The sequence below is a fragment of the Panthera tigris genome, chromosome B3, assembly GCF_018350195.1.
Source record: "Panthera tigris isolate Pti1 chromosome B3, P.tigris_Pti1_mat1.1, whole genome shotgun sequence".
Classification (NCBI taxonomy): Eukaryota; Metazoa; Chordata; class Mammalia; order Carnivora; family Felidae; genus Panthera; species Panthera tigris.
In genome coordinates, this window is record NC_056665.1 from 6947127 (window position 1) to 6968760 (window position 21634).

The 21634-nt window shown below is 51.4% G+C and overlaps 1 protein-coding gene and 1 long non-coding RNA gene across 3 annotated transcripts in view; one reads left to right on the plus strand and one right to left on the minus strand.

The window, feature by feature from the left end:
• ACAN (aggrecan) overlaps positions 1 to 21634 on the minus strand; it is a 67134-nt gene that overhangs the window by 42141 nt on the left and 3359 nt on the right. The window lies entirely within an intron of this gene.
• Positions 1222 to 8589, plus strand: LOC122239373. The gene is made up of 4 exons (XR_006218375.1): positions 1222 to 1607; positions 2596 to 2754; positions 6719 to 6828; positions 8022 to 8589. It is a non-coding gene; the product is annotated as an uncharacterized LOC122239373 (long non-coding RNA).

The following is a 21634-nucleotide window of genomic DNA, read 5'->3' on the forward strand; positions in this document are numbered from 1 at the left end:
CCCTCCTCCTCCTCGTCAGCTAGCCTCTGTCACGTGGTTGGGTGCCAACCTGGCCGTGACCTTAGCCTTTACTCTACCCAATTAAGACACTGGGTGGGCAGCTTACCCGCTTGCCTTGAATCTCTCTGTTCCCGCACCGTGCAGTGGAGACCCCCGGACCTGAGGCACACCCCGCTCCCCCCCACCCAGGCCAGAGGTATCCAGTCCTGGTCCTGGCGTGGCCACCTCCTACTTTAATAACACAGGACCCACCCCCATGGCTGTTCCGAGACTGAGAGAGATAATGTGACAGTCAGGTTCCCTTTTGAGGGTGGGGGCCGTGTCTCCAGCTCGGAACTCAGTAGGCATCTGTCAGCACCACTGCCCCCCACGTCCCTGGTGGCAGGACTGGGTGAGCCTCTCCAGATGTGTGGGCTGGAAGAGCACCCAGCGGCTGGGGCTTCACAGCCGTGACCTCCCTGCCAGGGATCCTGTCCACGTGCATCTGAGGCACGTGGTCTGCAGTCTCTAACTGAATAGGAGGTGCCCATTCACAAGGTGGCTCATGCCATGGCTGGGCAGCTGGGATGGTGTTCAACATCTCCCAAGCTGGGGTCTGAATGACCCACCCCCATTATACTTTCGACCCAGGAGCTCTACTCTCAGGGACCGCAATAAAAATGTCCACTCCTCTTGCAAGGGACTCATGCCAGATCTTCAGGGGTCCTGTCTTCTCCCACAGAGCTGCCCAGTTCCTTCAACTCTTCCTCATGTACCTTCCACATCTCACCCTCCTTCCTGGAGCCACAGACGTTAGTGCATGTCAAGTTCAACTGCTTCATTTTACAGGTGAAGAAACGGAGGTCCAAAGAAGTTAAGGGATTTGCTCAAGGTCACATAGTAAGTTGAAGATGGAACCAGGGCCAGAACTAGGGGCGTGGTCATCATCATCCCATGTTGTAAGCTCTACAAGGCAGTGGCCACATCTGTCTTGTGCCTCCCTGTCTCCCCGGCCCCCAGCAGAGCACCCAGCCCAGAGAGAGGTCAATCAGGAAATATCTGCTGAATGAATGAATGAATAAATGGAGGCCTAAGCACCCTAGGCCTCTGAAGGAGGAGAAGGGGTGCTGGAGGCTAAGCATCTATGAGGGGCATGGCTTTTGGGGGTAGACCGCTCCCATTTTGCATTCAGCACATCTCAGCTAGAGAGATACATACTGCTCGCTTGTGATGTACATGGCTGTGTTGATTCATGCCAGCGTCCCAATAATGGCATGTGACTTTGGGAAGGTCACAGCCCATGTGCAGCTCAGGGGTGTGACAAATAGGGTCTTCCCTTCCCAGGGCCCCAGGGAGAACTACTGGGATGCCACAGCCAGCCTGCACTGGCTGGCCAGAGACAATTTTGGATATCTCTTCCCAGCTCCGTTTTCAACGACATCACATTGGTAGCCAGAAATTGGTCATGATGGGAACATTTCTGGCACAGAAATGAGGGAACACTACAAACGGGGACTTCTGTCTTGCTCTCCCTTTTTGGGAGTGGGCTTATCAGCACACTACTGGAAGTAACTAATACTAAATAAAGAACAAGGCTGGTTCTCCTCTCACAACTGGGCTACAGCCAGGTTAGCACTTTCTTTTTTCTCCTATAGATGCTAGCTTTGCCTCATCATGCAGATCATGACCTCCTTAAGGATGAAGGACAAGTTTTAAGTTAAAAAAAAAAAAAAGAATTCCCTCCGTGTTAACTCACACAGCGCTGGGAACAACAAAAATGATTTTCGATACTACTTATTGATGAACCAGTGGACATTGGAATTTGGTAGACTGATTGACCGGTAAGATTTGCCAGTAACTAAGCAGCTCTATGTCCGTGACTTAAGTCCTGAGGAAAGGATTGAAAAGGACCAAGGTCACCCATTCCTCCAGCCACTGGCCTCCATCATATCACTTATTTGCAGGCTAATCTCACAACCATGTCTCTTGTTCGTGGACAAGCCCCTTCCTACATCTGTGCATAACGGTATTGGCACGCGCACTTAACACTGGGATTTCAAACCCAGCATAGAGAAAGGGGCAGGGGTCCCACACCAAGGACACATCTAGCCAGAGTGACCCCGAATACACCTCCTAATTTTCCATATACTCTAACCGGACATGGTGGGAAGGTATGGAAAGGGGGAGCCAGGAAGCTGATTACAGTCCTAGCTCTGTCCTAACTCACGGGGGAACCCATGGAAGCCCTCAGTTTTCCCATCTGTAAACTGGAATCACAACGCAAGCTTCACCCCCATGAGAATTGTGAAGGTATTTTTTGTGCATGTGAATATTCTTTTTGTATTTCCTCCTCTTTCTCCTCTCTCCCTCTTCCTCCCATTCCTTAGTCTCTCTCTACCCGTGTCTTTTTCCATATCTTTGATTGCCTTTTTCCTATTTTGTTATTTGCTCTGCTGTCACTGACGCGTCTTAAATTCTTGACAACCATTCATGCAGGGTCGAGTCTGGGGGGCGGAGTGAGTTCCCAAGTGAGAGCCCTAACCCATTCTTGGACCATCCATCAGCAGGGAGGAGTCCTGCAGGTGTCCCCAGTCCTGGCTCTCCCTGTGCCCCCAGAAACCCAAGGAGGACTGGTTCCTGCAGCCCAACATGGCAGCTCCTCCCCAAAGCCTGTCAGGGAAGATGCTCGAGGAAGAAGGATGGCCGCTACACAAATCCACTTCTGCTTGCGGAATTGCAGGTGGTCCTTGCTAACTTCCTTCCAGGAATTTTCAGGTGGGTTTTTAAAAAGCTCTAATCAGAGGGCGCCTGCATGGCTCAGTTGGTTGGGTGACTGGCTTTGGCTCAGGTCATGATCTCGCGGTTTGTGAGTTCAAGCCCCGCATCGGGCTGTATGCTGACAGCTCAGAGCCTGGAGCCTTGCTTCAGATTCTGTGTCTCTCTACTCGAGCTCTGTCTCTCTGTCTCTCAATAATAAATAAACGTTAAAAAAAGTTCAATGTTTTTTTTTTAAAGTTTTTTTTAAATGTTTATTTATTATTGAGAGACAGAGAGACAGAAAATAAGCAGGGGAGGGGCAGAGAGAGAGGGAGACACAGAATCTGAAGCAGGCTCCAGGCTCTGGGAGTCCACACAGAGCCCGACATGGGGCTCAAACTCACCAGCTGCAAGATCATGACCTGAGCCAAAGTCGGACGCTTAACTGACTGAGCCACCCAAGTGCCCCGACATTAAAAATTGTTTTAATAAAAATTCAAAAGTAAAAAGCTCTAACTGAGCCATTCCTGATTAAACAGGTCTTGTCTCAGCCAGTGTACCTGCAAAAACATGAATATCACTTGGTGTAGCTGGATTCCCATCGGCCAACTCAGGAGGAAAGCCAGTAGAGCCCTCCCTTGAGCTGGGTCTTCTGGGTCTCTCTTACTGTCCCACTCTGCCATGGAGGACCCTGGCCTCTGGCAGCTGGAAGAGCTGGCCAACTCCTTGCTGCTTCCTGTGCTGCTGATCCCACAGGGGCAGGGACAGGGGAGCTAAGGGAAGGAAGCCCTTTCTGAACGTCAGCTTCAGAAATTAGCCCAAGGAGCTGTTTCTGCCAATGCCGATCGGTGGCCAACCTCACCGTCCTGACCAGGGGCCTAGCAGGACGCTGGTTCCACAATAAAAACAAATCTGCCCTCACTTTGCTGAAGGCATATGTGGTCTTGTAGGTGAAGGTCCTGCCTGTGGAGGGGGGTGGTGAGCACAACATGGAACAGAAAGGAGGAGACCCGGGTCAGGGCACGGAGCACATATAAGACTTTAGAAGACGTCGATTTCTTTCCTCTCTGGCCTGTCTTGATTTCCTTCACCCACTGATAAACGTCCTTGCTAGTCATCACTGTTTGGCTCGGATCTGTCGTGACAAGAGATATGCTGTTCCTCATCTGCTCTCTGGGGTCTACTTTGAACACAGGCTCTTTGCAATATCCTAAAATGGCCTCTTCTCACATTTCTCAAATATGGGAAACCTATGGTATGGTATGGGAGAAGGTGGATACCTTAAGAATGCAACCTGAATTCACACCCTTGACCTATAACTTGCTATTCGGGTGAACTTGGGCAAGCGTCTTGGCATCTCTGGCCAGAAAGTCTATGGGTGAGGCCTCTGGAAATGGCTAACTTCCAGTCAGGAGGAGAGGCAGCGAATGACGTTCTAAACTTCCTCTTGTTCCTTCCAAATCACAAAACAGAAGTTTCTATGTCCCCCAGGGAGTCAGATCCTCTTGTGTGAGGTGACAGGAATGGGGAGGGAGGGAGCCTGTATCACGCTGGAAGCTTAGGTCAGAAGGGATGGCTAAGGCAAAGGGAAGCTTGGCCTATGTACGTCCTGGCAAAGCAGGATGAATGTCGTTGGAGTGAAAGCCAGCCCTCCGCCACGGCCTACAAGGCGTTACACGATCTGCCTCTGCTCCTGCTCATGCCACATCTCAGAGTTCTATTTCCAGCCATATTCTAGACGTTCCTTTTTTTTTTTTCCCTAAGTTTTCTTTATTTAAGTAATCTCTACACCCCACGTGGGGCTCAAACTCATGACCCTGAGAGCAAGAGTTACAAGCTCTTCTGACTGAGCCAGCCAGGCGCCCCTCTAGCTGTTCCTTAAACACAAAGACTTGTTTCCTTGTAAGGGCTTTTGTAACTGCCCTTCCTTCTTTCTGGCACACGCTTGTGGATCTTCCCCTACCTGGCCACTTTTCAGCATTCCAGGCTCAGTCCCAATGTCCCTTCCCTGAGCGCCCTGTTCTCTCACCACCACCCAGTGCCTCCCTGATGTTGTTTATCGATATTATTATTATTGGAAATTAATGTCCTTTCTTGCTTATTCCCTGTTTCCCCTACTTGAATATACACTCCGTGAGGGCAGGGACTTTTGTCTGGTTTGCTCACTGCTGTATTTCCAGTGCTAATGCCTGGCACGGTAGTAGGTAAACAAGAAATAGTCACTGAATAAATGAACGGATGGCTGTTAATGAATGGGCAATGCCCCTTCCGGATCAAGGTTGGGAGTGGAAGGCGTGGAAAGCTTAAGACTGATCGTAACTGTTGAATGTCACCTGATTGTAGAGCATTCCCGCCTCCTCAGTCCTGGAGACTGCCAGAAGCCCTAGGAGAAAGGGCAGCTGTGAGCAGGGGCTGTCAGGGGAGTCTGGAGCATTCCCGTAGCCCATGGCAACATCCATACATGGCCCATGGAAACATCTGTTCATGCTCCTCTCCTGCTAGGAGGGGACCAAGAGTGGGGCAGGATGGCCAGGCAGGGAGTGGTGAGCGACTCCAGAGACAGCATCCAGGAACAAAACAGAACACGACAAAGGCTGTACTTCCAAGGCGCTGGGAGGGAGGCTGAGTCCAGGAGCTGAGAAGAAAGGCTGGCCGTGGGTGGTGCTTCCTAAGGGTTGGGTGCCTGTGGCCACCCCGGCCCTGAAGCATATGCCTGGACAAGGGTGGGGGCACTTGAAGGCAGAATTCAGCTCAACACCACCAACCTTTCCCCGTTTTGCCCCCCTCTCCCCACTCTCCGTTGCAAATTCCCAGGAAAACCAGTTTAAAGTGGAGGGGTACATGGCATGCTTATTGGTTCCTCTTCACTCACCCAGGGACATTTAGTTTTGCCCTGTTCTCTCTGTGGAAAAAAACCTAGGGTTTGGGCCCCGCCCCTTCCTGTTCTCAGCCTCCCCTTCCAGCCGGGCACTTAGAGGTTTTCTCTGCATTAATTTCAGACATTGTGTAAATATCGAACCTGGGATTTTGGAAAGGAGTGTCCTTCAGCCCAAACTTTCCATCAAGCACAAGCCACCCTTTTTGGGGCAGGGATCCTGGGCCAAGAGCTGACTTCCCTCCGCGTGGTGCTGACCGCCAACCTGGCAGAACAGAGAGCTCCTTCCTGATGGGGTTTGGGAAAGGGGCTAGGGGACCCAGTGTGACTCCTCAGTGGCCTCCCTGACTGAGAATGGAGCCCAGGTTTCAAAAATGATCTTCGGTAGAGGTTTCTGGAAGCTGAGAGTCCTGTTGGAAATGTCTGCTTGTCAGAAAGGGCCATCAGGTGTTTGGGGTTAGAGTCGAGTCCCTGGGCAGGCAGAGGGCCAGATGCCTGGCAAGTGGCAGGCAGGAAACGGGGAGCAGCTGACCCAACCCCTTAAACTTGTGGGGCAGATGATCAGGTTCTATGAGTTTCGTTCCAGGGTCTAGTCAAGGGTAAGAAGGAAAATGGATTACTGGAGTCAAACCTCATTCTTTTGATTCTAGTTTGCATGCCTCTGTTCCAGGACTGGGAAAGACTCCTGGAGAACAGCCATTAACTCCTTTTGGGTCATGCTCCTCTTTGAGAGACAATGGGAGCTGTGGACACAGCTTTCAGGAGGGGACATTTAAGTTTTCTTGGGGGCCTTAGGGCACACTGGATAGTCTATGCTAACAATGTGACCTATGCGTCTTGGGTCATACGGTATCAACTTGACCTCTGGAGGTGCTGGAGACGAAGGTCAACCATTTGGGCAGTCAGCCACGTGACCACTCCCCGCCCCCCCCCCCATAAAAACTCCGGACGCCGAGGCTCGGTGAGCTTCCCTGGTTGGCAGTGCTCCGTGTTGTGTTACCCTGTGTGCTGTCCACACGACTCCCCTGGGCGAACACAGCTGGTCACCCTGGGATGCCTTCCTACGGGCCTCTTTGCTTTGCTCATTGATCTGTATTCTTCTGCTAGAAAACACCAAAACCACGAGTAGAACAGCTCTGCTGACTTCTGAGCATCCTTCTAAAGAACTTACTGAATGAGAACGTGGTCTTGGAGACCTCCTGAAACTGCTCCTTCAGGTTAGCCCGTCCTGCCCAGCGTGGTTCAGGGTTGGCTGATGGGACAGTGGTCAAGACACCTTCAGCCCATGGCCATCCGTCACCCACACTGCTGTCCCTTCTTGGGGCATGTGCTCTGAAGAGCTGAGGATTCTTTTTTAGCTCTCCTGTGGAAGGTATAATTGCCTCTCATCTGGAAAAGCTCCAACCATTTCTTGCCTTACGTCCCTCCCTCCTTTCCTCTGTCAAACTCCCACCACAGGGAAACCTCTGTAGTAGGTGCTGAGGGGGATCTAAGGATGGGCCCGTGTGAATCCATGGGAGATAAGATGGATGGTGTGGGACGGGAGATACGATGTATGAATAAGCCTTACAATGACCGGAAGGGCTGCTCTCAATGAGAAAGTTCCAGAGCTAAGAAAATGCAGAAATCACTCCTGTTTGGAGGGCCTGGAGGGGCTTTGAAGAAGAGGTGACATTTGAGCTGAGCCTTGACAGACAAGACCCTATGGTAGAGGGAAAGGGCATTCTAGGAGGGAGAAAGGCATGAACAAAGGCATGGAGAAAGGAGTAGGATCCAAGTGGTATAGGATCAAATAAAGTCAGAAACAAGGCTGGGCCAGATTCTGAAGAACCTTCATAATTAGGCTAGTGAACCTGGCTTCATTTTGTAGGTGATGGGGAGGCTCTTGGGGGTTCAGGAAAGACCCGATCTGAGGTGAGTCAGAAGGAAACTGAAGCTTCTGCTCCAGCTGTTGGCTGGCTATGCCTCTGTGAAGTCTCCCTGGTGCCCCATCATGACCAAGTTCACCCTCCTCCATGGGAGCAGGATCACACACGGCTTGCAGCATTTGTCCACCTCTGTGAGGACACCGCACCCACCAGGGCGTGGACCAGGCTCATTCTTCCTTGGGTCTCCCTCATGCCTGAGTGCCCACCACCACCATTTCCCCTAAATATTGCCACGTACTGAAAGTTGACCCCAGGCCAGCATGATGCCCAATAGCAGTCTGAACAAACGCATCATCTCCTTCAATGCTCACGATTGGGCCTGGGAGGGCACACTGCTGCTAGCGTCATTTTGGAATGGAGGGGACAGAGGCTCAGAGCAAGTCAATAACTTATCTCAAATCCCATAGCCAGGGAGTGGCAGGGGGCCAGGACTCAAGCCCAAGCGGGTCTAACTCCTCACCAGGGCTCTGCTTCCCACACAGATGCTGGCGATGGGGGCAGGTGACAAGGATGGAGCCTGTCAGTTTATTCTCATCATCCGAACGAAGCCTTTGACAATCTACGGAACCAGCCTGAAAGCATGGATCCCATCAGCGGACATTTGCCGCGTGCCTGCGGCAAGAGTCCTCCCACGGGTCGGGTTAAGCCTCAGAGTCTGACTCAGAGCACCGTGGGGCTGCAGAGCAAGGCTGAAAACCCCAAAGAGCCTGCTCTCTGAGTCCCTCACAGACCCCCTCTGACTCTCAATTTGTTCCGGAATAGCTGGCGACGAGCTGTGAAGCAACTGACATAGGATGGGACACCCGGCCTTCTTTCCTCCCCTTCCAGCTGCCTCCGGCGTGTCCCTAGTCCTCGGCCAGCCTTTTCTGGCTGTGTGACTCTGCCCTGCAAGGCTGTCAGGATTACAGTGCCTAATAGCCTCCCGACAGGATGCCAGCGCAGCCGCCTTCCAGAAAACGCCTTCTAGGGACTCACTCTGTCTGCTGCCTCCCCGCTCCTCCCGCCAGTGTTTCGTGGCCTCACAAGAAAGCCACCTTTCCTTTTGTGTTGTTGTTGCTGCTGTTTTAAATTCTTTTAAAGGGAATTGTGGTGAAATACGCAAGCCACAAGATTCACCATCGTAACTATTCTGCGCGTATTTTACGGTGCTGTGACGTGAGGTACATTCACATTGTCACATTATTGTGCAACCCTCACCACCGTCTGCCAAACCGAAACTCTGTCCCCATTGGACAGTAACTCCTGTTTCCCCCTCCCCCAGTCCCTGGCAGCCACCATTCTACTTTCTGTCCCTATGAATTTGATGACTGTCTGTCCTTTCGACGAGGAAAATCAATATCCCTATCTAACACACTATCTAGAGATTTCATGCGCTAGTCCAATTGGATAGATTCCATTTTTTTTTTCCTGGAGTGCTTTATATATTCAAGGAGAACTTTGTGCACTCAGGGCCCTGCCAGGTACCACACTGCCTTCAGCATTTAGGGGAGCCTGCTTTGTCACGGGGGTGGGCTCCAAAGCCACAGGAGGTGGAAACCAGGTATGATCAACATTTCCCTTGAAAATTTCTTCAGAGGGCGCCATGTTGGGGCCCCCTCGCACTCTTTCTAAATGAATCAAATACAATTGTCTTTTTCTATTTCTGGGCTGGGTTATTTTATTTATTTATTTTTTAATGTTTATTTATTTTTGAGAGAGAGAGAGAGAGAGACAGAGTGCGAGCAGAGAGAGAGGGAGACACAGAATCCGAAACAGGCTCCAGGCTCTGAGCTGTCAGCACAGAGCCCGATGTGGGGCTCGAACTCACAAAGGGTGAGATCATGACCTGAGCCGAAGTTGGACACTTTACTGACCGAGCCGCCCAGGCGCCCCTGTTTTTTAATTTTTTTAAAGTGGGCTTCACGCTGGGTGTGAAACCCAACTCAGGGCTTGAACTCACAACTCTGAGATCAAGACCTGAGCTGAGATCAAGAGTCCGATGCTTGCTTAACCGACTGAGCCCCCCAGGTGCCCCTGGGCTATTTCTTTATCTGAGCAGCAGATGAATTAATTGGCTTGTGAGAAGGGCTATCTTATGTGAGCAATACTTATTAAAACTAGAAACATGCTTGGCTCTTCAAGAGGCCCATACCATGAGAGGCACAAGGGAAGTGAGGCCTTCTCTGGGAGAAGCAAATTTGAGTCTCTTGTCTCCGGCTTGCAGGGTACAGATGCCCCAGACCTGGGAGAGTCTGGAGACTTCCTCATGCTCCGAGCTGTCGGCACAGAGCCCGACGCGGGGCTTGAACGCACAGATCTCAAGATCATGACCTGAGCCGAAGGCGGATATTTAACCGACTGAGCCACCCAGGCACCTGCAGACTTCCTCATGGAAGCGTGCTCTCTCTCAGTAACTATCACTGCACGGTAGCTGAGCCTCATACCCATCTTAGCTTGGTAGAGCAGCAGTGCCTACCTTCCCTGCTGGAAGGAGGGTGGAAAAATCCACCCACAGCTGCACAGACAGCCGTCGTGCTGGGACAAGGCCTGGGGCTCTCTGCTTCATACTTAGTTTTCATTGCAGACATGGCTTTCTCCCACGGGGACCATGGGCTCTCCTCGAGGGCAGGGCAGACTTCCTCCGCCTTGTGTATTCCCCACTGTGTCCCATAGGCAGCCTGGCACATAGAATGTTCTAATTATGGAAAACCGCTTACTGACTTGCAAACGCGCTCACACGAAAAAGCAAACTGCAAAATGTTACGCAGAACACAACTCCATTCCCTTTTAGTGTGTGTCTATTCACGGGGCGGGGAAGACCCAAAAGATATACATAGATTTAACTCTGGTTATCTTTGGGTGTTAGGTTTATGGTAGATTTTTATTTTTTCCATTTTTGCGTGTTTATATTTCCTAAACTTTCTATGATGCCCTTTACTGTTTTTCAAAGGAAAAGTGTTTCCAAAAATAAAATGAAATTTTATATGCTTTAAAAAAAAAATCTGCATTCAGGACAACCACAGGAGACAATAAATTCCAGCCCTGGCAGGCCATTAGAACTGGAGCTTGTGTGTCAAAGCCAATAAACTCCCCAGTGACCAAGGTGATAGCCAGCAGGGGATGGGGGTGGGGAGGGAGTGGGGGTGGGGGTTGGAGGAGAGGAGAAAGTTCTCTATGTATTAAAACTCTGGGGAATGTACTGAGAGACAGTATTTTCTCCTGTTACAGTTAGGTGTTCAACAGACTCTGGGTCCAAGGTCTCTCCAGCTCATGACTCTCTCCCAAAGGTGATCCTGTCTGTGAGCCAACGAATGCCCATGATGTTCACAGGCATGGCATGCCAGAATGAGCAGAGCTTTATTGGACATACACCGTGATGGATGGGCCCCAGACTAGGCGACAAGCCCCTTTGCTTCTCTTTGCCTGGGTCCAATCTGAGAAATTCACCTTCTCTCTAGGCATGAAATAGCTGGAAACCATGAACTTTGGAATCAGACAGTCACGAGTTCGAATCCTGGCCCTATCGCTTATCAGTCGTGCCTCAGTTTCACCATTTACAAAATGGGGATAATCAGACCTACTTCATAGAGCTTCCTGCTGCTCCAGGTTATGTGACAACGTTTAAATCCTTTCTACTCAACATGCCCAGTCTCTGGTTACATGAAAGCACTGATGAATCAGAGGACGTGTCATTTATTTAATTTGATAGAACTTCCCGTACATCTCAGAAATGAAGCCAAGTACCAAATACAGTAGCATGTCAATAAGGGTGTTATGGGTTGAACCAAGTTCCCCACCCCCCAAAAAGGATGTGGAAGCCTTAAGCCCCAGTCTGTGAATGTGACCTTATCTGGAAATAGGGTCTTTGCAGACGTAGTCATGTTAAGGTGAGGTCATTAGGATGGGTCCTGAATCCAGTACGACTGGCGTCCTCAGAAGAAGGGGAAACGGTGAGTGACGGCCCAGGCCCGCATGGCGAGTGTCATGTGACCACGGAGGCAGAGGCCAGAGTGAGACAAGGCGGGCCCAGGAATGCCAAAAACTGGCCGGGCTGTTACCTGAAGCTGGAAAGAGGCAAGGAAGGAGCCTCTTCTACATGTTTAAGAGGGAGCATGGCCCCGAAGAGACCTTGACTTTGGGCTTCTGGCTAGAAGTGAGACAATACATTTCTGTCATTTTAAGCCACCGGTTTGTGGTCTTTGTGGTGCTTTGTTGTGGCAGCCCAGGAAACTAATAGGTAACTTTTTTACTACTGCTACTACTACTCCTGAAAACACTTCTGAAAAAGGAGATTGCCAAACCTTACTTGGTAGTCAACCTCAGGATGATTTCGATTTCTTTCGAAAATTGTTTCTCATGTCTGACCTAAATCTTTCCTGCCTTTTTTTCTTAATGCTTATTTATTTTTGAGAGAGAGAGAGAAAACACATGAGCGGGGAAGGGGCAGAGAGAGAGAGAGAGCGGGGGAGAGAGAGAATCCCAAGCAGGCTCCACGCTGTTAGCTCAGAGCCCGACTCCAGGCTTGAACTTGTGAACTGTGAGATCACAACCTGAACTGAAACCGAGAGTCAGACACTTAACCGACTGAGCCGCCCAGGAGCCCCTCTCCTGCCTTTCTTTTCTCTGTGCCACTCAGGCGTCATGCCTTGGAATTGGTCTTTTTTTTATATATATATTTTATTTTTAAGTAATCTCTACACCCGATGTGGGACTCAGACTCACAACCCTGAGATCAAGAGTGACAGGCTCTACCAACTGAGCCAGCCAGGATCCCTGGGATTGCTTTTTTCTTTTCTTCTTCTTTTTTAAAATATTTATTTATTTTGAGAGAAAGAGTGAGCACGAGCAGGGGGAGGAGCAGAGACAGAGGGAGAGAGAGAACCCCAAGCAGGCTCTGCAAGTGTAGACCAGGATTATTATTATTTTTTTTAGTTTTTATTTATTTATTTGGAGAGCCAGAGAGAGAGAGAGAGCATGAGCAGGGGAGGGGCAGAGAGAGAGAGAGAGAGAGAGAGAGAGAGAGAGAATCCCAAGTAGGTTCCACATGCTGACAGCACGAAGCCCAATGCAGGGCTTGAACCCATGAACTGTGAGATCATGGCCTGAGCAGAAATCAAGAGTCAAATGCGTAACCAACTGAGCCATTCAGGTGCCTCACCAGGATTGTTCTTGATGGATTTTTCTAGATCTTTCTCAACTGCCCTTTGAACCCAATATTTTTTTTAACTTTTTAAAAAAATGCTTATTTATTTATTTTGAGAGAGAGAGAGAGAGAGAGAGAGAGAGAATGTGAGCAGGGGAAGGACAGAGAGAGAAGGAGATGGAATCCCAAGCAGGCTCCACGTTGTCAGCACAGAGCTTGACTGCAAGGCTCGATCCCACAAACCGTGAGATCATGACCTGAGCTGAAATCAAGAGTCAGACGCTTAACCTACTGAGTGACCCAGGAGCCCCCTTTAAACTCAATCTTTGTGACTTTCTTGGTTTGGCTCCTTGACCCTGACGTCATCATCAGACCCTTCCATTTCCCTTTCTGTTCTCACTGATTGACAATGTGGCTCTCTGTATTCTAGGGAGCCAGGAGAGGGGAGAAACCTATCCCAGATCCTGGTCTGGATTTTATTAACAAAAACCCAGAAGTGAAGGTTTCTTTGAGTTTTCTGGCCCATCGAGACTCAGAGCCTCTTTTCTCCTAGTGTCCACATAGGACCAAGAAAGGCTGATGTCTCAACAGAGGCACAACTGAGGCTGTTCAGCTGTCTTAACACGCTCAGAACCACCGAAGGTTCTCCCAGGACAGTTAGACTTCCTAGCTCCCCCAGTTCCAGGAGGAAACGACAGGGCCTGGAGCAGGAGATCAGAGGGGCCAGAAGCGGCTCCTGGTCCTAGTATACCAGCCCCTCCCTCCCTCCTGAAAGCTGCCTGCCTCCTGAAAGCTGGTGGCAGTTAGAACACCTGAAAAGGAATCTCTTGCTTTGTAGGTGTGGTGCAGTCCCAAGGGGCAGCAGAAGGAATGGGTACGATCAGGGCTGTTGTGCAAAGCTGCAAGGGGCTGTGCGCTGCCCCACTCCGGAGGGCATCCTACACATGGAACATAATGGAACAACACCCCCTGGAATGGTGTGGTGGGGGCCCCTCGGTACAACAGGGCTTGCTGCAGCTACCGGGGCTGGGGCGGGGGGTAGATTAGGGGACCTGCCTGTTCCCCAGTTAGCTTCAGGGTGGCAAAAGCATAAGCCTCTTCTTGTATTCCCCACATCCCTCTGTGTTCCAAGTTTGCATGGCTGCCTTAAGAGCCTAAGTGGTCAGGGGCGCCTAGGTGGCTCAGTAGGTTTGGCATCTGACTTCACCTCGGGTCATGATCTCGCCGCTCGTGAGTTCGAGCCCCGCGTCGGACTCTGTGCTGACAGCTCAGAGCCTGGAGCCTCCTTTGGATTCTGGGTCTCCCTCTCTCTCTGCCCTCCCTTACTCATGCTCTGTCTCTCTCTCAAAAATAAATAAACATTAAAAAAAAAGAGCCTAAGTGGTCAGGAAAGGAGCTGAGGAACTTCAGGTTGGGCAAAAAGAGGCAGTCACATGACCACCCAACCCACGTTCTCAGATACCAGGAATGACCCGGGGATATTCACGATTAACATCAGTTACAGCTTCGAGGACACTTGCTCTGGGCCAGGTACCTCGGTTAACCTCTGTTATTTTATCTTCCCAACAAACTCAAGAGGTAAGAGACCGTATACCTGATTTACAGATATGGAAACTGAGACCAGTCAAATCTGGCAAGCTCCCACCACTGGTGAATTGGCCAAACTGGACCTTGAGCTCATCTGCCTGACTTCCACTCGTACAAGACAAGAGCCTGATGGATTCTTCAGGGAGTGCAAGTGCTACAATCAGGAAGGAGGCTGGGAATAAAACGTAGGCGACTATGTGCTGGACCCTCCATTGCAAAAGAAAGACAAGATAGGGCTGGAGGGAGATATGGAGGCCCACGGTGGGGGAGTCTGAGAGGACAGGCGCATAGGACAGCGGGGGGAGAGACGCCATTCAGCGTTCAGTGTGGATGGGGAAGGCTGAGAAAGGTTGCCCACTGAGATCTTCAGGGTCATGAAGACCCTGAACTCTGCCAGGCCAGGGAACCGTATCTCCGTCCTATCCCTGGTGTCTGGCCTGCCTCCTCCATGTCATAGGGAGCGCTGGGACACCGCAGCTTGGAAATGAAATGTCAGAAGGCCCGTGGCCCATGTTGGGTAGCCCAGTGATAGAACCTAAAAATATAAATTCATTCCTAAAAGCAGCTGCTCCCCCTTGATGTTCGAGTTATCATGAACTACTAAGGGAGGCCAGGGGCAGCGGGGAGGCAGGCATATGGAACGTGGCTTCTTCTCTCCTTAGCTGGATCCCATTGGTGGCCGTTCTGAGCCACAGCCAGCGGGAGATGGGGCTGCTGAGGTGGCCGGGATAGGTGGGGGCTGCTTTGGAAAGAGCACTGGGAGTTAGGAAGTTGGGACCTAGTTCTAGCTTTGACACTATCCAGTGCCATATGCCCCTAGGCAGGACATATTAATTTAATTTTAATTCGAGAATAGTTACATATAGCGTTACGTTAGTTTCAGGTGCACAATATAGTGATTCGACACTTCCATACATCACCCGGTGCTCATCACGACAAGTTCCCTCCTTAATCCCCATCGCGGATTTTCCCCGTCCCCCACCTACCCTCTGGTGACCAGCAGTGTGTTCTCTGTAGTTAAGAGCCTGTTTCTTGGTTTGCCTCTCTTTTTCCCCTTGCTTGTTTTGTTTCTTAAATTCCACCTATGAGTGAGATCATATGGTATTTGTCTTTCTCTGATGGGCTTATTTCACTCAGCATTCTACCGGACATCCTCCTTTTCAGATGTCCATTCTCTTATCTCTGACAAGAGTAGAAAGCCCCATAACAGTGGCTTCCAAAAGGCATAAAATCAGGGTCACTCTGATCAAATCTGACATGGGGACCCCTACAATCACTGCCACCTCTCTATTCACCCCTGTGGCCCCTGTGGGGTGTTGCAGACACCCCATCACCACTCTAGACTCTCTGGAGCACAGTTTGAAAAGTACTGAAGTCATTTGTCTGGTCAGCACACTTGTACTGAGCACCTACTGTGTGCTAAGCATTTTCTGGAGTCTCACAGCAAGATGATCTGGTCAGATCATCTGCATGATGTCTTGTGCAGCTTTTGGTTGGGTGGGGCTGGGGCGGGGGCAGACAACCTCCAAGAAAACCAACCAACCAGGACCTTTTAGACGGTGGTAAGCTGCAAAGACAGTGCAACTCAGGGCTGCTGGGACACGGGATGTGTTCATCTTCTTTCAACTGGGTGGTCAAGAAAGGCCTCACGGACGAGGTCATATTTGGACCCGAATGACCAAGATGAGTCAACCTTGCAAAGCCAAGTGGGAAGAGCTTCAGGTGGGAGAGGCTAGGAGGCGAAAGGCCCTAAGGCAGGAATTAAGTGGGATCTGCTGGAGGGTGGTGGGTGAGGGGAAGGTGAATCAGGATGCTGAGGGGGAAGGGGAGACAAGCGCCTGAGGGCCTCCGGGCCAAGGAAGGGGACTGGGCTTTATTCCAAGTGTGGAAGGTCTTCCTAGAGCCTCTGCCATCCCCAGAAGGCTGAGGAGGGATGTGCAAATCGCCTGATTGATTGCTGCAAGCATCTAAGGGTCAGTCACTCCATACCGCACTTGCAGTGACTAAGGAGGGGGCTGGACTAGTCACAATTTTCCAGCCACTGAATGTTGCTGGAGCCTTCCCTGGCATAGGTGAGTCTCACTGACCCCTGTGGGTAAGCCCCTGGGGCCCCTGGGCCACTGAGATGGCAGCTGGATTAGAGCAGACAGGAGGGGGGGGGGGCAGGTGGGCAGGGGAAGAAGTAGGAGGTGAGGTCTAAGCCAGTGCTAGGTCTTTTCTTGGCTAATAAAGGTGCTTCCACCCCCAACCTAGCCCCACAGCACTCTTCTCCATCAGGACTGGGTGTGGAGACCCTTTATGCAGTCAGGTCCCCCCACACCAGGGAGACCCACTCTGCTAAAACATTAGCAAAGCAAGAAAAGCAGAAGTCACTGCGGGTTGGAAGGGGGAGTCCCAGAACGAGGCTGCTTCAAGGGGAATCAATGGCCCAGAGAAGGTGAAGCAGCCCCCTGATGAACTGTGTGGGGCTGGGTTGGGAGTGACACTCAAGGCTGTAGCGATGAGGACAGGGGACAGAGACAAGCATGCAGACACAGCTTTTCCTTGCTCAGCTCCAGGGGCCGGGAGTTCACTCCACAGGGGATGGAACGTCCATTATACTGGCGCCCCCTGGAGGCTCACAGCAAGTAGAGCACTGGCCCTCCAAGTCAGGCCGCTGGCCACTGGCCCTCGCGCTGGGAGGGGCCAGCCAGGCTCACAGCAAGAACGTGTCTGCAGGCAGGACTCTCCCATCCCCAAGGAGACCACACTGGGTGCTCCACCTCCCTCCCAGGTTTTTCAATCCGGGAAACAATGGAACTAAAATGGCCAGCCTTTAAAGAGAAGGTGGCAGGTATGAGGTGGAAAAAGGAGAGGGCGGGCACCGCTTTGCTCTGGGGGTGGAGACGGCTTGCTGGGTCAGTGACGGGTGTTTGAGATTTAAGTTTTTAAGTCCTCCCCATCTCTGTCTGCCCCTGGGGCCCTGGTGCAGCTGCCTCATTCCTGCTGCAGGATCAGCCCTGGCTGATTGCTTAAATCAGCATCTCTGTAGACCCTCAGTCCTCTCTAGGCAAGGAGAGCTCCCTGGCCAAATTCGGTGTAAGAAACTCTGGGAGATTTCCAATATCCACCAACATACTGAGAATTCCTGCAGAAAAAGGGTGCATTTTGTTCTGTTTGACACTCAGGGATGAGACCCTTTTCCCAAGAAATGAGCATTGACCATCTCTGCAGGAAATGTTGTGGGTTCCACCGTGGGAACCCTGGCCTAGCTTCATCCTCCTCTAGGGACAAATGTACTTCAATCCAGGGTCAAGGACAACTATGTGAAGGAAGCAGGGCCCCTGTCTCAGGCAGGAGGGAGGAGACAGAGAAGCAGGCTTTGACCTTCTCATTCCCCTAAAGGACACACTGGGGGCAAACGCTGTAGTTCTGCCTGCAGGGGGGCGGGGGGAGGGCAGGTGACCCCCCAGAGGCAGGGCTACAAGGAGATGGCTTAGAACCAAATGCACCCAGAGGAACTGCTTTGGGCTTTACACGAAGGGTTCAGAAACTGGACTGCATTGGAATCACCTGGCGTGATTTTGCAAAGCACAGATTCCTCTCCTCCCCTCTCCTCCCCTCCCAAGCAGAATCTCATTTTTTCCAAAGCTTCTCAAATGCCTCCGATTCTAGGGACAGAGGCTACTTCTGATGATGGCACCCAGCTTCCCTTTGTCAGTCCCTTGTAAAGCTGACAAACATCCACTACATTCCTGAGTCATCCTAAAATCCAGGTGTTCTCCCGAGCCACCTGGAGCACCTGATGGAGGAGGGGAGTAGGGAGGGGAAGGTCAGGCCAAGGTCCAGGTTTGGTTGGGGAAAACCCCCTGGATGTGATCAAGGGCGGAGGCTGGGATCGGGAAGTCCAGGTGTTCTAAGGGAGCTGGGAGGCTGGGCTTCTCCTCGCCCTGGACGTTTCTCCTATAGGAGCTTTCTTCCCCAGAGCAGCCCTGGAACCAGCAAGGGCTCGGGAGGTGCCGAGTCAGAAGGTGGCCCAAGGGTAGACAATGGGTGGCCCCAGGATGAAGTGTGTCCATAGTTGGGTTCTGGTGGGCACAGTGCTTCTGTGATCAGGTGCCTCCTTTTAGTTTGAATGTGACAGGTGACATGGAAGCAGCCCTGATGGGAGCCGTGGCTCTGCTGAGAGCAGCCCGAACTCCCTCTTTAGGACTCAGGTTCCTCATCTGCATAATGAAGGACATGGGTGATTTATTTAGGTGTCCCCTGGGTCCCTTTCTGATCTAATGCTTCAGGACTTAAAAACAGAGGCTCAGGGAAGCTTGGCAATTCCCACAGCCACTCCTTTGGCTAGTGACTTTCAGTTAGGCCTTGATATATTGTAAGCTCCACTCCACGTGGTGGAGCAAAGGCCCTGTTGCACAGATGGGAAAATGGATGTGCCTGCACTGAGGTAAGTCTCCAGGTTCCTGATGCTGATTTGGATCAGCTTCTTTTCAGTAGCTTGGGCTTCCTCTGTTCTGATGTCTCCCCGTTACCCCCACTCCCAGTGGGGCTCCATCCTGGTGGCTGGCACAACTCCATTGCTGTAACTGCAGTACCCTCTAGAGGGCGCTGCTGTCGGTGCTGTAATCTGAGCCTGGTACCCACTGGGAACTACATAGGTCCTGGCTTCTTCAGGCTTGCTTGGGATGCAGGAGAGGCAAAGTGTGGGACAGCTTCTCTCAAGCATTGCAAGGAATTTATAGCGCCAGGGTCTGCTCATTCATTCATTCAACCAGGCTGCCTGTGTGTGCCAGGCACTGGATTAGGAACAGTGCACACCAGATAGAAAAGATTCCTGCTAGGGCTCCTGGGTGGCTCAGTCGGTTGAGCGTCTGACTTTGGCTCAGGTCATGATCTCACAGTTCATGAGTTTGAGCCCCGCATCGGGCTCTGTGCTGACAGCTCAGAGCCTGGAGCCTGCTTCAGATTCTATGTCTCCCTCTCTCTCTCTCTCTCTGCCCCTCTTCCACTCACTCTCTCTTTCTCAAAAATAAATAAAGACATTAAAAAAATTAAGAAAAAAAAAAGAAAGAAAATATTCCTGCTTAGGCTTCATAGATGCCCCCCCCCCCCCTACAAGGCACCTCCCTAGAAGTAATTTCTCCCTGGATCTTGCCCTGAGAAAGCAGGCCTTCGTGTCTCCATTTTACAGATTAGAAAACTGAGGCTCAGGGAGGCAAAGCAATTTGCCCACATCATGCAGCCAGTCAGTGCCCGGTTCAAGCGGCTTCAAGTCCAACGCTTCTCCCACTGCCCACACTATAGGATGCACACATTGGTCTTCTCATTGGAGCAAGCCCCTCCCCCTGATTCTCACCCCTTGCTGGGAGCTGTGTGTGCAGGGGGGCGGGGAGGTGCTGCACACACAGCAGCCCCCCCCCCCCCACCAACCAGAAGGCATTACTGTGGCAACCGTGCCCCAAACAGCAACCTTGTTTGGCCTCGTGATCCCACGTCCACACCTGCTGGTGCTGTAATTTTCCACAGTGGGACCTTGAAAAGCCTCAAAGATGATAACAGCAGTTGCTGTTTTATTGTAAGTCTACTTTGTGCCATGTCCTTTATTCGCTTTATCTTGAACTCTCTCAATCATCAGACAAGTCTCATTTCCCAGATGTGGAAACTGAGGCTCAGAGAGAACAAGTGACTTGACCAAGGGCACACAGCTGGGATTTCAACCTACATCTGGGCTACCAAGGTCCACGTTCTTTCTACTTTACCATTGCGGCCTGGCTTTTTTCTTTCTCTTGTTGTCTGCTCTTCACTGCCTGCCAAACCCTCCCTTCTTGCCCTCCCACCTCTAGTCTTCCCGCTGTCGCACACAGTTGGGCATAGTCTGGCCCAATAAGTAAATGGAGGTCAGGAGCAGGACTTCTCAGTCTTGGCACTACTGGCATTTTGGGCTGGAGAATTCCCTACCGGTAGGAGGAAAGTACTGTCCTGTGCATTTTAAGATATTTAATAACATCCCTGGTCTCTGTCCACTAGATGCCAATACCATCACGCCTCCCCTGGGGTGACGACAAAAAATATCTCCACACAAGGCCAGATGTTCCCTGGGGAGCAAAACAGCTCCCCAGTTGAGAACCACTGCTTGATAGGAATGCGGGGTCAGGGTCAAGTTGATTATAGCCTGTCTTGCCCATTAGACCATGAGCAGCTGGAGGGCAGGGAGAGTGAATTCTCGACACACCCTTACTGCAATGCCTGTAGCACGTAGCAAATGCTGCTGAAGGCAGAATGAATGAACGGTTTCCATGGACATGGTATGTTTCAGGATGAGGGCCCGATGGCCTACGTTCCCATCCAGATCCTTCTGGCCTGCTCTGGGCCGGCCTGGGTCGTGCACCTTCTCCTATCTGGGCCTCCATCCCCTTCGTGATCTCTTCCATGAGGGTCATCACAGGCCCTGAAGGCCCTGGATGTCCGTGGTCTGGGAACTTCCATGTTCCACCTCACAGGCCCAGAGTCGTGGGGCTGAGGGGGCGCCGTCTGCCAGGCTGGAGATTACACATCCGCCCAGTCCTGAGTTTCTCCTTCATACCCTTACCCCTCAAGTCAAATCAATCACAGACAGACGAGCAAGGCCTGCACCAAACAGACCTGACGCAGGAGAGGTGGCTCCTTTTTTGGGTGTGTGTCTTAAAAGGAAAAACATGTAACCTCAAAGGTAACCAAATATCCAAATCGTGATGGCCAGCATCGCACACCCCAAATCCACCGATTCATGAGTTTAACAAAAAGCTTCTTTAGGATACACTATAAGGCCATTGAGAGGGAGAAAAGTCGCCTCTCATATGTCCAGGCCAGCCCGCAGGGCCCGCCCTCCTAGTATGTTCGTGCGCGCGCGCGCACACACACACACACACACACACACACACACACACACACACACACTCAGCCGCTTACAAGGAGGCTCTGAGTTTTTAAAAGTAAACTCCACGGTTTCCGTCCTTGCCCTGGATTCAACTTTTGAAAAAAGGAACCGTTTTCCCGTTTTCCCTACAAATTCCCCCTCTCTCTGGTCCTCCCTCTGCCTCACTCCAGCTCACTCCAGCTCTCCCTCTAACCCCACCCCCCAGCAGCTCCTCCCCTGCAATGTTGACTCCATCTGCAACCACACCCAGGGGCCCAGACCTCCTCTCAGGACGGGTCTTGGGGGAGGAGAGTAGCCAGGGGAGATGCCACAGCCCCCCTTCACCCAAAAGAATGGGTAGAACAGAGCTTTCTCAAGGAAGGAGGGTAGCAGTGAAGCTCCTGTCAAGGCCCACAGCACGGCCAAGAGGCCGCCTGGTGACAGCAGAGAGGATGACTCCTGTCTCCAGATGTTCCCACAGATAGATCCCCTTTCCCAGGGCAGCC